At 43.9% G+C, this 18,158-nt stretch overlaps 1 long non-coding RNA gene across 1 annotated transcript in view; it reads right to left on the bottom strand.

Moving 5' to 3' along the window:
* Positions 1-18,158, bottom strand: part of LOC134603644 (uncharacterized) — an 87,438-nt gene that overhangs the window by 24,289 nt on the left and 44,991 nt on the right. Inside the window, exon 2 of the long non-coding RNA XR_010090476.1 lies at positions 5,968-6,024. This is a non-coding gene — a long non-coding RNA (uncharacterized LOC134603644). The remainder of the gene's footprint in view (positions 1-5,967; positions 6,025-18,158) is intronic.

Raw genomic sequence — 18,158 nt, 5'->3', positions numbered from 1 at the left:
CTGGGACCTACAGGCCAGTACCATTTATTGTGGGGGGGCTACTCTGCTGATGTTTCTTTGTGGGTGGGCTGCCCGACTAACCTAGGTACTGACCGGCAGAAGGTCAGGTACCTGTTTAGTCTTTCCCCCAAAGGGAAGATGTGTGGCGAAATTAACATAGCCACTTGTACTTGGAGAGGCCTGCTTGCCAGCCTCTTGCACCAGGATTATGGGCCCTGCAAAAAGACATGTGACTTCCATGGAAAAAACAAACCAAATCTGGGTGATTTTTGGATATGTTGATCACCCAGATCAGGGCTATCCGAGGATGTGACTCTTGTGGGGTTTCCATGGATCTTGGGGGTACTTTTGGGGTGTTTGTAAATTGTGTATTTTTCTGTACCTGAAGATAATCAATTATCTCTCAGACACAGAGGAGGAGTATGTTGAATGTATTGCTTATCTGTGCCTCCCCCCCTCCCCCCTTTTCCTATCTTATTGTTTCCCCAACAGGGCATTGTCCCAGGGACACTGCCAGATCAGTTTAAACTAGCTGCTCTATCCCCTCCTCAATCTCCCATCAGCCCTTGCTATTGTCTGACCCCACCCTTCCTTGTACTATAGTAATCTATGTAACCTATTGTATGTAAATGAGGCTGTTGGGGGTTTAAATGTTTGTATAAATTGTAAGTGGTGGCTTGCATTAAACAGAACTACTTGACCCTTTCTTGAAGCCTTGGCTCATGCTTGGGGGATGGGATAACTACACTCTTGGGGATTGCTATATCACAATACTCCCCTGAGTATAAGCTCCTGTAAGAGCTTGTTCCTGGTTCCTGCTCTCTGGATTTAGGAGAGGTTCACCCCCTGGAAGCTGGATCCCTACCCTTTCGATCCAGGGTGGGTGAGAGACGGCGAGACCCCGGCGCAGCTGCATCACTGGAAGTGGGGTCTGCAGTGCGGAGGGTGTCGGTTGGAGTGCTTGGAGTCCTCGGCAAGCACTAGGAGCATCGATTGGCGGAGGTACTCGGTCGGAGTGCCAGAGGTCCGTCACAAGCCTCATTTTTATTATATTTAGAATGGGACAAGCACAGTCTTCTAATCAAGCCTAAACATGAGTTGTGTAACTTACGCCTTTGGGCGGGATTGTGATGTCCGCCATATTGGGTGACAAGTAAGAAGTGTGACATATCTATGGAATGGAAAAATGGTAACCCAATCATAGATGCAATTATTATTTCTGTAGCAAGTACAAAAGAGGAGATAGAAGAAAAAGTTTCTATTTGGATTGATGTTTGTCTGGAATACAAGGGGGTGTACCGCCTTATCTCCACCTTTAGGCCAGGCTTGGTAATCTACAGGATATATATCCAATGATACTGAAATGTGGATTGTACTTACTTGGGGCCAAAATCTAATTTTGAGTGAGCCACCATCATCCTTGCCAGAGACCCCCTGGGCAGGAGTTTTTTTTTTGTCAATCTCTTTTTATTGAACTTTTTGTTTTTTGTCGCACCCATGTGGGTCATGAAACCCAGTAAACTTACAGTACACGTAATTATTGGACACATTACAGTGTAAACAATAGCGTGAGTACAAAATTATGCATTATGAGGTGTGGACCAACATTGGAGTGTGTAAACTGCTTCGGGAGAATGGTAATGATGGGCTTAAAGTAACCCTATCGGGTTTTTGAGTTATGGCATTCTTCTAGGTATACTCAGAGCCCATGTGAGCCCGGAGGGGGGTAATTGGACTTGGAGCGGCCGATCCCTACTATTAAAGGGGGGGACGAGTGGGCTAGGTATGGCTATAGGCCAACAGGTTATAAACAGCTGTAACCGTAAAATATATATCTTGTTCGTTATAGTCTCTGTAGCTCTTGGGGAGGTCAGGCCTCTGGAGTGGATCGTTGGTTGGTATCCTGGGTGGGTGCAGGGATGCCAAGAGCCTGACAGAATGTCGGGAACTCTGCTAGTGTGGAGAGTTTATTGACAGTTCTGTTATGTGTGACCACCAAGAATCTGGGAGATCTCCAATGGTATTCTATTCCCACTTCTCTGAGGGTGCTGGTTACTTAGTTCAGCGATCTATGCCATTGCAGCGTGGCTCTGGTGAGGTCTTGGTAAATGGTGAGCTGTGCCTTCAAATGTTAGTGGCGTTTTGCCCCGGAGAGCAGTCATCAGGATTCTCTTGTCTTGGGAGGTAGCACAGCGTACAATCACATCTCGGATCATGTTTGGGGGCGTTCTGCCTGAGGGTGGCAGGCGGTACATCCCGTCTGTGTTGAAGTTCTTAGCATGTGTAGGCAGCAGGATGGCGGCCACGAGAAGCCTCAGATAGTGAGGCAGTTCGTCGGATGAGACGGTGTCTGGCACCCCCCTTAACTTTATGTGGTTTCGCCTTGTTCTGTCGTCGAGGGCGACATAATGGAGAGAGAGTGCTTGTTGTTGGGTCTGTAGGGCCAGTACAGAGTCCTGTAGGGTTGTTAGTCCCTGTTTGATGATAGAGACATCATTCTCCGTGGTCTGCACCCTGTCAGCGATAGCCTGCACGTCTGTCTTAATGGCTGCTATGCTGGATGCCAGGAGGTTTTTTATTTCCCCAATTAAATGTTGAAAGTCCCGCTGGGTAACTGGGGCAGACCCATCTGTGGTACCATTGGGTGTTTGTGTCAGTTCTGGGGGTTGGTCAGGCTGTATGGGGTCTTTTGGTACCTGCATGGTGTCATGTTCCGCTGCTCCCGCCATTTTAGCTGGCGGCCATTGTTGCTGCAGCATGGTACCTATGTCCCTGGACCCTGATGGCGTCTCCAGTGTAGGTTTTTGGGGCCGGCGGCCCATTGCTGCCTGGGTAGGTAAGGGTGCTGTGGGAAGGTCTTCCACTGCTGGATCCTCAGGCTGTTCAAATCCGCCCAGGAACGCCGACCAGTCGAGGGCTGCTACTGGTTTGTAGGCCGCGGGTCTGCGCTTTCGTCGGTTTACCCGTGCCGGATACACAAACGGCATGAGGGGCTGCTGGGCTGTGCACAGATGGTGCCCCTGGTCAGGAGTGGGTCAATTGGGGGTTTTAAGCCTCAATTGGCAGGCTTTGTTGCGGGTTTTGGCCGGGAGCTGTGCTGTGGTGCGACCGCTCCGGCTCGTGATCAGGCTCCGCCTGGGCAGGAGTTATACTTTGAAAACCTGAGTAAGTGATTAGGACTTATTATTTTATCCCTTTTGTTTGTATCTGTTGTTGGTGTAAATAAGTTGTTTATCATATATATTTTTGTATGCACTGTGACTATTTTTTGCCTATAATAAATATCCCTTTATTAAATTCCGTCTTTGTCTGGTAAAGAATCCCGTTACCTGAAGAGATTAATGAGTGTTTTGCAGTTACATAGATATTGTGCCAAGTTGTATTTGGTGGGTTTTTAGTATTAAAGTTACCTGGGGGACCAAGGCACCCCATTTATAAACTGTCTTGGTTGTGGCAGAGTTAAAATCGTAATAATTATATTATAATGCTTAAGTGTGGGTGGTGTTAAGGGGGATTTTATCATTATTTCCGGTCTAGTGCAGACAAATACTGAACGTTAACCCTTTCACCACCACAGCTACGTCACGCACACTTTTGAAGTAGGGTGCGTTCGTGACACATACCCTCATTTTTTTATGGTGCCTTAACTGTTACTTTAACATGTGCAGCACGGTGGCAGTCACCCTCCAGGCAGTCTCCCAAGGAGATATTTTTGTTAGGCACAGTAAACACTGATACAGTACAGAGCAGATGGAGGCAGATTGAAAAGAAGGTTGCCCAAAAGCAGAATTCCTACTTACTCGCCTTTGTCGTAGCTACCTAGGACCGTCTACAGCTGGAAAACACACATTAATTGAACAGCGCACATGAAAACACAGTATAAAATCTTACTGGCTACTGAAAATCACCTATATTAGCAAACAAATATGGAGATCTAGTTACATCACATGGACATACTGTGTTTGAGCCCAAAACTCTGTCAATGTAGCCCGCTCAGTTGGTTATGATTACAAATATTTATATAAATTCAACATATTCCGCAGCGCTGTACAATAGATAAACAAAACAAACACTAGATACTAACAAAACATTATCGATATACTGGAACAGTAGGGATGAAGGCCCTGCTGAAACAACCTTACAATCTAAAAGCTAAAAAAAAAATACCCCGGTAACAGGGCAAACTGAAGAAGCCGGATATTGATTGCCATCAATATTGCACAGAACTGATATTAGTCTGGCTGGAACCCGTGTTCTGCGCTTGCTGGTGATACGCTAGTGAAGCTACTGGAGGTGGAGTTACACCCCTGGCATCTAAGGGGTAAACTCAGTATGTGCAGTGTTCGCTGGAGGAGTAACGGTGCTTGGAGTAACCATTTAAGATGGGAGATACAACCACTTCTTTATTGATTCTAAGCTTATGTAAAGCAGGGCCTTCTTCACCTTGACTCTTCATATTTTGCATGTCAGTTGGGTGTTGCCAATCATCCCAGCAGCGGAACTACCGCTGGTGCAGTCAGTGTGGCTGCACCAGGGCCTCTATGCTTAGTGGGCTCATCAGGTGGCCCATGCACTTATGAACACTCGATGGGTACTGGTGAACAGGGGCCCGGTCTAGCGCAGCAGACCTTTAATAGATTGTGATGTCAAGAAGAATTGAGTACAGATAACTTCCTCCCAGATAATAGTAGAGAGCCCGCATTGAACTGAGAGGAGGCACAGGAGTGGGGAGAAGGAGGCAGAGAGCCAGCTCCAGGATCCAAAGCAGCCACTCTCCTGCACACTATAGACAAGATATGCTAACAGGAGGGTGGCTGCAATATGACATGTATGTGTATGTATCAATGTGCTTATCAGTTTGTGTGTATGTGTATAAAGGTGTGTGAATGTGTGTATCTGTATCAGAGTGTGTTAGCCTATGTATATGTGTGCCATGATGTGTATCTCTGTGTCAGGGTGTGTGTATGTGTATGTGTATCTGTGTCAAGGTGTTTATATGTGTCAGTGTGTGTATCTGTGTCAGTGTGTGTGTGTGTCTCAGTGTGTATATCTGTCAATGTGTGTATATTTGTCACTGTGTGTATTTGTGTGTGTGTATGTGTCAGTGTCTGTATCTGTGTGTGTGTGTGTTTCGGGGTCTATCTGAATATGTGTGTGTGTTTACATGTGTGTATCTGTGTAAGTATATTTGACTGCTGGGATGTATGCACATACACACAAACTGCTGCATACAGACACCAACCCTACATACAAACACACCCATGAATTCAAACACAAAAATCACATACAAACAAACCCCTGCAATCAAACTCTAAAATTCTATACAACCAACAACCATTACTGCATACAAATGTACACCTGCATTTAAAATCTAACACTACATCTAAACACATCCCTGTATTCAAATGCAAACACTTTGCACATACAAATACGCAATCGCATACCACTGGCAGCATCACATACAAATACACCTCTTCATAGACACACATACTCCATACAAAAACATGCTCAAGCGCACAAACACTGCTCACAAATACTAGGATGGGTAAATGGTAGATCCCCAGGTGACATAGCATTGTGGGAGTTGTACGAGCAATGAGTATCTACCTTTTGGCCACTCTTGCGCTAGAGAGGGGGCCCAAAAAAATGTCTTGCACCAGAGCCCTCTCTACATTATTATCACATTCTATAATTGTAAAATGCTGCAGAATATGTAGGTGCTATGTAAATGCTGGCAATAATAATGTTCATCCCAGGTTTCATGTGCTAAACTTGCACGTGTGTGAGGTAATGCTGATATCAGCAATATGAATGGATTTGAGGAACTTGTTTCAGTGACAATGGCTTTGTACCCAGTGTAATAAAAAGGGTCAGGGCAATGAGAGGCATGTTAGTGTATCAGTGAATGCTCATCACATGCTATTCTATGGCTTTTTACAGACACACAGACAGACGTTACAATCATACCAGCGCCACCTTTATTCACCGTTCCCATATTTCATTAAATGTTCAAAGCTGAATAACCTGCAGGAGATATAAACAGAAAATGGTTAAAATTAGCATCCTTTATAAGAATAGACTTGTGTATAAGCCCTGCAAACCTATTGTACATTACAATTACATTAAAACATTAACCAGATAATAGGGCGGTGTGACCTGACCAAGAGAGGTATGTGGGGATATTTATGGGATGCTAATATTAAACAGTCGAGAATTGCCCACTATTTCAATTCTCTCAGATCTTAGAGATCGTTATCATGTAAGTGAAATGTATTCCATACAAACAAAATCACAATTTGCTATAAAAATAGATATAATTTATTGTGACAAATAAAATAATATTAGGCAGCATGCATGATAATAATCAGTGAATATTTAGTATAACATAAGTATGCAATACAATGGCAATGTTAAAACACGTTCCAATGGCTAACACATTACAAAGCTACAGCATCAACTGTCAAGACTTAAAATATTTATGAGGCTATTTCACAGACAGAAAGTAAAACTTCACACAGTCTAGCGAAAAGCCATAAAACCTTGGCTAACAGTTAACTGAGTAACCCTTTCAATGCTGGCTAGATCCTCCTAGGCATATGTGGCGGAACCAACCTCGCCACTGTGAGCTGGAGAAGCCTGGTTGCTAGCCTCCTGCCCTGCGACTATGGCCCTGGGGTGTATTAACCCTTTAAGAAGTGTATTTGTGCACAATAGATTTTTGCATGCTGTTCCTGGCCCTTTAAATACTTGGGAGCAGTGTTACAACTTTTAAACTGGCACTTCGAATGCAGTCGAAGTGCCAAAGTCGTCGAAGTGCCGAAGTGGCCGCCATTCAACAAACGAACACGTGGCGGCGGCCATTTTAACTTATTCGAACGCGGTCAGCGGTGTGTGCAGTCAAATCTATGGAACTGTTTGCGGCTACGCAAATGCACGAACACCGCTGACCTGTACCTTCTTCGACACTGCGGCTGGAGACTAAGTCCCGTTCGCAGATTCGAACGCTCGTTCGAATGGGACTTAGTCGTTTTCACGGTGTAAAATAGACCGACCGCACAGCCCAAATCCAGTCGGTCATAAAGGACTTATAACTATCTCCCAAACGGCTGAACGGATTTGTATGATTTTTGGGTATGTTTGTATTTGGAATGTGCTGATTAATAATATGTAACTGTTATTAATATTGGATGTATGGTTTTAGGGTTATGAAAGTTGGGTAAAAAGTATGTTTAAATTGTACAGATAATTGGGTTACCTCTCAGGCTAAGGGGAGGAGATGTGTGGGATGTAACCATTGTGTGATTGGATAATGTATAATTGTATGTGGGCGTCTCCCTTGCAGGGGAGAATTGCATAAAAGCAGAGTGTGTGTCATTAAACCTGAGTTCTACTTTACCCTCAATTTGGAGTGCCGTCTCTTATTGGGGGAATCTGCTACAAGGGATTGCTATGCTTGCCATACTCCCTTGCTAAATCACTGCTAAGCTCTTGTAAGCGCTGGTTCCTGTTCTGCTCTCTGGAGGAGTCTACGGTGGTTATGGTGTCTGCTGCAGTGCTTGAAGTCCTCAGGAAACGCTAGGAGCATCCTTCAACGGAGTTACCCAGTCGGGGTGCCCGTCGATCCGTTACAGCATATAAAATCCTATTCTCATGTAATTTTCATAGGGCCAGACTCTCTGTACGTCATTAGTTGATAAGGTGTGGTCAACCTGCAGATTGCAATTTAGGTATTTTGTCTATAGAGGGCAGTCTCGCCTCACTAAACCTTCCTATACAGGAAAGAGTTAACTTTTCCTGATGACGATTTTGACGTCATTTGGCTTATCTATATGACTACCATAACTTAAATTTACTTGTCAGTTCAAAGTGTTGCCTCAGTCTTTGTGGCTACGATTTTGATCGTAATTTCTAAAATTGACAGTTGTAAACTCAATTTCACCCCTTAATTACAATGGGACCTTATAAAATTTAGAAAGTAAAATTAATTACTTAATCTTCTCTGTCACTAATGTCTGTGTTTAGAATTATTTCTATTCCATTAACATTTAGACAGAGCCTTCCATCCCCCTGCTTCATTGCTTATCACTTGGCTTATTTATATAATGCATTCCTTAGCTCAGGCTCAGTGGCTGGTTACAAAAAGGAAGAAGGAATTTTGTGTCTCTTTGTTAGCCTGGTGATAGCAAAATGGAGTCTGCTCTGTTCTGAGTGACTCAGGCAATATACACTTTAATTTCTATCTTAGCACAAAATGTCTGCCGATATAAATATCCTGACAGGTAAAAAGGTAAAGCAGAAAATGGTTAGAATTAGCATCCTTTATCGACTGCTGGCCACAATACTCCCAGCCAAACAGGCAAAGTCGATAGCCCTGAATGGCATATACCGGATCGCAAAGTCACCAAGGGCGCCTGAGGCCTCCCCCAGAGACATTATAGTGAGATTCCAATCCTTCACGACAAAGAGAGAGTCATAAGTGCGCTGAGGGACAAAATACCCCTGGCCTTTGAGTCTCATCAACTGACTTTTTACCAGGACATTACCGGGTCTACCTTGCAGTAGCACAAAACCATGCGGCCTATTACCTGGAGACTTCAACAAGCAAACATCCCATATCGGTGGTCGACCCTGTAACGGACCGTTTCACTTACAAGAGGATAAAACACAGTTTAGGCGATAATCCCCTTTCCAGATGCACAGGCAGCTACTGCAAACACCATTCTCCCGACTGGAACCACAAAGGGACACTGGAACAGCTGAACAAGAAAAGCAGACATCGGCTTACACTCTTGGCAGTCAGCATACAATCCCATTCCCCCAAAGACCGAGACGACACATCGCTTTGAGGGTTAAGCAAGAACTCTGGACTGGGACACCCAGTCTGGCTTTTATTACAAACAAGTACATACAGGACACTCCCAGGGGGAGGATGAATTTAACCAATCACATGGATGTACCTCCCACACATTTCCTCCCCTTAGATTAGCACTTAACATAATTATACCGTACACCCTTTTCCCCAATTCCTGGATGTACCCCAAATACATATGCTACACCTCCAAAACAGGTATCCCCTGATAGCCCTTATTCAGGGGGACAACATATCCAAGAATCAGGTCATTCGGATGAATGGTTCGGGAGATATGAAGTTCCAAAGATTTGACCGACCGCATGGGTAAAGTATCCGAAAACAGTTCCATGCATTTTGGCCCTGCGGTCGGTCACAAACAAGTGAATGAAACAGACGAATTACTGGTGTTATAGAGACTAAGGGGGATTCGCATGAATCCCCTAGTTCGTACGTTTCTTTCTACCGAACGGCGGGCCGTTCGGTAGTTTCCCCACGAAATCCTGGAAGTCTGGAGGTCTCAGCGGTGTTTGCCTAGTCGAGTGTCCGATTTCAGTTCCAGACACTCGACGGCAAAACACCGCTGTTCGGTAGTTTAAGATGGCCGCCGCCACGTGTTTGTTTCCCGAATGGCGGCCACCCAGAGGACACAGACCACACTACACTGATTGCCAATTACCCGTTTGCAACATTGTTGCAAACGGTAATTGGAGGCACACTTAGTCCTGGGTGGTCTGGTTGTTCGGTAGTTTCCTCAATACAATGAATGGAGTGATTCTACCGAACAATCAGATGAATGCTGTACATATATATAACCCAGGTTAACTGCATACAAAAATACATACATGACATTAAAGTATTAAAGGCAGGATTACTGTACTACGCTCCACAGTCTTAAAGGTACAGTAGTCCCAAAAGTCCCAATATGTCCATCGCTGCTTTTAAAGGGCCAGTAGCAGCAATATGAATTATTACATGCCCAAATATAGTGTTTCTAGAGCAATATGTCCAGGGGCCGTAGTCGCAGGGCAGGAGGCTAGTAGCCAGGCCTCTCCAGTTCACAGTGGCGAAGCTGGTTTCGCCACAGACCCCAAGAGCCTTAATAGTGCAGACGGGAGAGAAAACCCACAAAATCACCTCCCCAGCGATACCTTTAAAGTTTCTGACTGCTATTGGCATTGCAGATGCCACACACGAGACCCAAGAGCCTTCACAAATGCACCACTGGGGCATCCCAAACATCCAACCTTTTGTCCCTTCTAAGGCGAGGGACTCAGTGACTTAAGCACACTAAGACCAACCGTTAAAACGTTTTTCTTCAGTTAGGATTGTTCTGATCCGTTATCTCTGATGTATGTATCTCACAACGGTTTATATATGTTTTTATTTGTTTATAATTCTTTTCACACCTGGCTTTAAGGCGTCCAAGCTGCTTCCTGGCACCCGAAAATAGTCTGATTTCATAGACAAGCAGGCAGAGGAGAAGCGTTTACTTAAATCCCTAGCGAAAAACAACTGCAGAGTTACGCTTTCCCCCTGCATCCCCCCCCCCCCCCCCCTGGTTAGGGGCAATCCCAAACACTACAAACACTAATCATAGCAGCATCACTTATGGGTAATACAAAATTATAAGGGGGGATAAACAACAACCATTACAACTGAGATTGCAACACCAATTTTTGTGCTTTATTTAAACTTGTGAACGGCAGACAAAACACCCCTTCCAAAAGAAGTTGATGAGGAGGCCAGATCCAATTTATAATGTTTAATGAACGTCATTGGAGAAGACCATGTGGCTGCCCTGCAGATATCATCCGGAGGCACCTCTGCCCAAGTCGTGGATAATGATCTAGTAGAGTGGGCTCTAATCTTGTCTGGTGGAGGTATGTTATTCTTTCGGTATGCATCTGCTATGATTGCCGTAATCCAGCATCTATGGGTATGAGGCTGCTGCTCTTTTCCTTGACCCGGGAGGGTAGTATGAACAGCTTCTCAGATTTCCTAAATTCCTTAGTGGTCTCCAGGTACTGAATTATATATTCTTGAATATCTAGTTCATGGAGTTTTATTTCTTCTTGAGATTGAGGATTGGGAATAAGCAATGGTAACACTACCTGTTGTCCAAAATGGAAATTAGATACCACTTTTGGCAGAAATTTCTGCATAGGTTTCAAAACTACTCGATCGTGGAAAATAAAGGTATGGGAGTCTAATGATGAGAAAACCTAAAGTTCAGAAATGCGTTTAGCTGTAGTAATGGCCACCAAAAAGACTGTTTTAGAGGTAAGGTGTTGTACAAAAATCTGCGAAAGATGAGCATGTTGCTCCGTTAAAATTGTAGGACTAATGGAAGATCCCAAGGAGGAGAGGAATTTCTTGACAGAGGATTAATTATCATTGCTGCTTTGAAAAATCTTGCAATAAGTGGATGTGTTGTCCAGGATTTATTGTGAAGGGCCAATAAGGCAGATGATTGGACTTTCATAGTTCTGAGACTTAGTCCTTTATCTAGACCTGACTGTCCTGGAAATCCAGAATTTGAATATGAGATGGATTGAGATGGTCAAACTCTTTAGTGTTTCCCATATTCTATAGTAGCAGGAGGAAGTAGATCTTTTCCAAGACTTGAGAAGAGTTTCCACCACTTTATCTGAAAGGCCTTGGCTTAATAAGGTTGACCTTCAAGAGCAAAGCTACCATATTCCATTGAGATGGGTTTGGCTGAAGAACCGGGCCTTGGACTAGAAGAGATATGTCCTGAGAGGTAGTCTCCAAGGTTGGGTTACGGCCATCGTGAGCAAAAGTGGATACCAAGGTCCTCTTGGTCATATGGGAATAATGGCAATGATCTGTTTTCATTCAATTGTCTTCAATAGACGAGGTATGATAGGTAGGGGAGGGAACACATACCCCAGGTCGAAGTTCCATGGTTGTGATAGAGCGTCTTGACCTGCTGATAGAGGGTCTGGAGTCAGAGAGTAAAATTCCCTAACTTGAGCATTCCTCTTGAGTCTTGAGTGCCACTGAGCCCATTTTACCAGACATATGGTGGAAATGAGAGACCCTAGGAGACTTGTATAGTCTCTTACGGATGTTGAACTCTTCTTCAGAATCATCCGAACTTTCCCCAGAATCCGGGAACTTCTCTCAGAGGAAATTTTCACTGAGGACTTCATGGTGTATATCTCTGCTCTGAGATAAATAATCTGGTGAAATGGTTCCAGAGAACTCTTCTCTAAATTTACCATCCATCCGTGGTATTTCAGACACTGCAGGGCCCTGTTTGTGTGTATCACGAATCTGTCGAAGGAGGCTGCTATAAATCAGGATGTTCTCTAAGTAATGAAAAATTCTCAGATCTTGCGTTCTTAGATAGGCAATGAGTGCTACCAGGACTTTTGAAAATGTCCTGGGAGCTAATCTTAGACTGAATGGGAGACCTCTGAATTGGAGATGTCTGCCTAATATGAAGTGATGAGGATGAACTGGGATCTGATAATAGGCATCCCTTATGTCTATCGAGGTAAGCCAATCTCTGATTTATCAAAGGAGTAGAGGAAGAAATTGATTCTATTTTGAAAGATAAATCCTGGAGTTCCAGATTTATATCCTTGAGTTCTATAATAAGTCTCCACTTGTTTTTTGTTTTTGGATCCAGGAATACTCTTGAGTATCTTCCTAAGAACTTGTCGTTTGGAGGAACTTCTTCTATAACCCTCTGCTCCAAGAGATTTGATAGGATCTGAAGCATGGCTTTTTGCTTTATCGGAGACGAGATCATTAATGTTACAAAAATATTTGAGGTAGGGAACTTTGAGAATTCCGGCTTGTAGCCTTCTCTTATGATGGACAAAACCCAATTGTCGGAAATAGTTTTGGTCCAGTTGGGCTAAAATAAACTTAGTCTTCCTCCAATTACCCCTTGGACCGGCAAACCTTCAAAAATTCTTAGAAAATGTGTGCATTCCTCATTCTCTTGAAGACTTTGTTGACGATGAGGATGTGGGTTGGTAGTTCCTCCAAATGGAATATCTATAATATTCCCTACCAGGTCTGTATGTTCTATTTTCACGAAAAGACCGATCTTTATAACGTCTATCTTTAGAAGAAGAATAAATTGGTCATGTGGAAGAAAGGCTTTCTTGCTATCCGCTGCTTTATGAATGGCTACACCTAGCACCTTGCCCAAGAGGAATTCTTCTTAAAAGTTTTTGGGCATAATCCGCTCGCCAAGAAAGAATTTGAAGCATAAGAAAGATTTTGAAGCATAATCCACTACCCAGGCATGAAGCCATAGAGCCCTTCTTGATGCCACTGACAAGGCCATGCTTCTGGCAATCATCTTCGATATGTCCAATGAGGCTTCTGAGAAAAATTATGCAGCCATTCTGAAATCCTTAAGGTTTTCTATGAGATGTTCCCTTCTGACTCCACTAGAAATATCATCCTCCATGTTATCAATCCATACTTTGAGCAATCTGGAAAGGGTGGTCAGAGCAATTGAAGGGTGGTTATAACCTAATGCTAAATAGGCTTTGTTTAAGTCTGCATCTATTCTTTCTCCATAGGTTCCCTGAGATAGGCTAGGGAGTCAATCAGTAGCATAGTGCGTTTAGCCATGCAAATAATTGCAGCATCAATGTTAGGTATAGAATTCCAGCATTTAGACTCATCAGGAGAGACTGGGTTAATTCTGGAATTTTAAGGTAACTTTCTTTTCCATTTTTTGCCACTCTTCCAGTATTATTTTCCTAATCGAACTGTGAACTGGAAATTAAGTCCTTGAGGATTTTAGATCTTTAAAAAAAATCTGTCTGATTCCAGAACTTCAAACATTTCTTCCTGGATTTTTAATGTGTCCCTGATTAGGACTATCAACTTATCAACCAATTTGGAGACCTGTCCCAGCTTCTACATAGGCTGTAATGACATCAAAGGCCATACATACTGTAGCGGATCACTGGTAACCTGACCGGTTACCTCCACTGATTCCCTTCCTTCAGCCGGTCAGGAACCATTTAAAAAACAAACATACACAGTCCTATAGGTAAAATAACCACTTTATTGGCCACACACAGCTTTTATACATACCCCATGCAAGGGGTGTATCATACCAACATGCAGTGTCCCCTACCAGGATCCTCCCCCTTCCTGGGTCCCCAGCACGGGAAAAGACTCCCTTTGTCTCCAACTCCTGCCACTAAGGTATAGGGTTTCCGCCACCAAGGGGTCTTCTTCCCAGGAGCCTCTGTGCCTGGGAGTCCAGGCGAGGAAAAAAGGCCATCCCTTTGTCTCCCAGGCATAGAAAGCCCGCCCGCGGGAAAATAACTAATTTCTTTGTCCCTGCTGGCACCGAAAAGCCCACCCAACTTGCCAGTGCCCCAGCAGTGCCCACACCAATCTCAGGGACAATCACAGCAGTACCATCCTCGGCCGGTCCTCGCTCGCAAGATCCCTGTGTGAATCCTGCAAGGGAAGTGTCTCCTTTCGGGACACAAATGCTCCCCCTTGACGGCATTCATATACGAAATGGCAGCCACCCAGGGGAGCATTCATTAATTACTTCCGTAGCGGTTTGCCACTTAGGTTGCAGGTGAGAACGTTCTGATTAATTGTTGTGAACATTCTAATGGGGCACTGGAGAGGTCCTGGTTCGGGAAACAATCCACGAACGCTCCCCCTGGTTGGCGTTTGTTTGTACGAATGGCGACCGCCCAGGGTAGCACTCATTAATTGTTTCCCTTGCAGTTTACGGTTTGACACTTATGTTGTTGGGTGTGAAGGTTCTAAACTGACATTCTAAATGAGGTATCGAGGTGGTGCCCGTTTGGGAGGCGAATGAATTCCCTTCATGAAGGCACTGCCGAACAGGGAGCACATAATACAAAAAGATGGGAAAACACTCATAATATCAGAAAGTTAATTCACTGAAACACAGCTCCCCTTAACCACAAGTTGGCATACACAGTCTGATCCCAACGGATCGGCTTGGGGATGTCCAGGGGAGTGCTCACGGACTACTTCTCTAGGGCGGTCTGTCTGGACAACCCGTCGGCATTCACATTTTGCTTATCAGGTCTATAATGAATGGTGAAGTCATAGGGTCGTTGGGGTCCATAGTTTGCACTCTTTTAATCCCCACAGAAATGTGATATATTAGCTCACCTTGGGTTTCTGGAGAGTGTCTGGAGGCAGAACCAGTGAAGGTAAAAAGGAACAAGAATATTGTGAAAAAAAAAGGAAAGAAAATAAGAAGCTAAAGAAGCGACTATGGAAGAAACTCACCTGGATAATAGTATTATATTGCAACAAATGAGAATTTTCAAAAGAATACAACTGAATTGAAACAACAACTGAATTGAATTGAAACAACCCGTACTTAGAAATTTTTAGCTAGTGAATTGACTAGACTGAGGAAAAGGAGTCCCTGAATTAAATAACCGAACACATGTGCGTTCGTGAGAACATGACGAAAATGCGTTTGCGACAATTTTGCACGAACAACCATAAAATCCCACGAACTAAGCATACTAAGAAAGCCTCTATTGAAAGGAGCCCTTATAAGGTAAGACCCTATGCATTTGGTAGAAAAAAGATACAAATAGATAGAACTAACATAGCAAATAACAGACACTCATAGTTGGGGCATACAGAGGGACTTACACTTGTTATGCCCTGTGATTAGAAAATTTCTAATAGATGTAAATCTTCTCAGCATATAGAAACGTAGCAGTTCAAATATCTCATTTTGAACCTACCCCAGTAAGTCATATTCACAAACAGGCTGTTTACTGGGGTCTGGGAGAACTATGGTAAACATGGGAAGGTGGCCAAAAAATTCAAAGTTGAAAACAAAATATAAGAAAATTCCTGTCTGTCTGAGTAAAGAAAAAAGACTGTGAATGGAGGAGGGACCCTTTATACACTTGGTCTCATTTGAATTCTAGTTCCTGTTCTGTTCTGGTCCTGAGGGTGGAGCTACCCATAAGTGATGCTGCCATGATTAGCCAGGAAAACCTAATTAACGTAAAGCTAGTGCACTGCGCAAATGCTGCTTCTGTCTTTATAACATCATGTGACAGTGTGACATGTCCCATTTCTGCTACACTCACTACATCCACCTCTTTCTCTATCGCTGCAGACCATGAGCTCAGACAGCTATTAAGAATGAACAAGTGAATGTGGAGAGAGGATTCAAAGTGTGTGATTCTAAGCAACACATTACAACAGATCAATTGCAGCTATGTCTAAATTATCAATTGATTAATTTTAAAGAGGAATTAACGGGGTGGGGCCTGACCTCCATGCTGAATAGTCGCATGTAGCAACAGCTCCAGCAATTTCAGGAAACTTAAGCCCATAAAAGCTGACCAAGCACCCACCTGTCGACAAGAAGCTGCAGTCCGGTACACGAGGGAGCACTGGTCCCGAGGAGAGGCTGGCAATCCCTGTTTCAGTCCCTCGGGAAGATATCTGTTGTCCCACATAGGATGAGGACTACTCAGGCGGTGAGTGGGGTGGACAGCCAATGCCCCGCTATCCGGCCAGACAGTGTCACACTGGACTCCCACAGCCAAGTGATTCTGGCTCTGTTCCCTCTCCCCCAGGCCTGTGGGGGTGATTCCGGTCTATGCCCTGTTGCCCCTATCGCAACAGCAACCCTGCAGCCCCAATGTCTCATCATATTACAGCTTAGACCACGAGTCGCATGTGAAATGGCGGCAACCGCAAATCTGACAGTTCACACACAGAAGAACATCAACTTTCCCTCCTTGCTGGCTACAATCCCCACTGATTCCTGGCGAACGCCAATAACACTCTTGCGGCAGCTTACCCAGCGGGAACACAATGGTTTATCACCCCGGTACTTGCCAGACCAGAACCACCACGGTGTCCCGGCCCGTATGTGGCGTGGAGCAAGAAGATACTGCGGGTCGGCGAACGCAGCACCTAACCATCCCATACTGCTCAACTCCAAAGTTCTTACCCTAGGGCCTCTCCAGGTGGCAGACTCGCAGCACAAAACAACGCTTCCTCTTATGGTTCCAGCCCGCGGCACATCCGTGACAGGTGTCAGATATTGTGTAGGAAGGAAATACGTATATAGTGTGTGATAAAAATAATACGTGCATAATAGCAAAAACGCAATTGAGCTAATATGCCATGATGTGCTAAAATGAAGAAACAAGATATTTTTCTCAAAGTATGACCCTGTCAGCTAAAAGAGCCAGGCAGTGAGTAAATATATCTGTGTCAATAAAAGATAAGAACACAGATAAGACAACTATGTGTAATTAAAAGTATGTGTTGAGCAAATACACATATATCACTATGATGTATATAAATTCAGTTTAATTAATTTATATACATCATATATACTTTATATACATTATATACATTTAACCATGTAAACATTCACAGTGCAGGTGGAAAAAGCATGTGAACCCCTAGACTAATGACATGAGATGTCAGCCAACTGGAGTTCAATCAATGAGATGAGATTGGAGGTGTTGGTTACAGTGGCCCTGCCCTATAAAAAACACACACCAGTTCTGGGTTTGCTTTTCACAAGAAGCATTGCCTGATGTGAATGATGCCTCGCACAAAAGAGCTATCAGAAGACCTACGATTAAGAATTGTTGACTTAAACACAGATAAAACTGGAAAGGATTATAAAAGTATCTCCAAAAACCTTGCTGTTCATCAGTCCACAGTAAGACAAATTGTCTATAAATGGAGAAAGTTCAGCACTGCTGCTGCTCTCCCTAGGAGTGGCCATCCTGTAAAGATGACTGCAAGAGCACAGCGCAGACTGCTCAATAAGGTGAAGAAGAATCCTAGAGTGTCAGCTAAAGACTTATAAAAGTCACTGGCATATGCTAACATCCCTGTTAGCGAATCTACAATACGTAAACCACTAAACAAAAATGGATTTCATGGGAGGATACCACAGAGGAAGCCACTGCTGTCCAAACAAAACATTGCTGCACGTTTACAGTTTGCACAAGAGCACCTGGATGTGCCACAGCAGTACTGGCAAAATATTCTGTGGACAGATAAAACCAAAGTTGAGTTGTTTGGAAGAAACATACAACACTATGTGTGGCGAAAAAGAGGCACAGCACACCAACATCCAAACCTCATCCCAACTGTGAAGTATGGTGGTGGGGGCATCATGGTTTGGGGCTGTTTTGCTGTGTCAGGGCCTGGACGGATTGCTATCATCGAAGGAAAAATGAATTTCCAAGTTTATCAAGACATTTTGCAGGAGAACTTAAGGCCATTTGTCTACCAGCTGAAGCTCAACAGT

This window comes from Pelobates fuscus, chromosome 3, assembly GCF_036172605.1.
Source record: "Pelobates fuscus isolate aPelFus1 chromosome 3, aPelFus1.pri, whole genome shotgun sequence".
Taxonomy (NCBI): Eukaryota; Metazoa; Chordata; class Amphibia; order Anura; family Pelobatidae; genus Pelobates; species Pelobates fuscus.
This window is presented reverse-complemented; position numbering and strand designations above follow the sequence as displayed.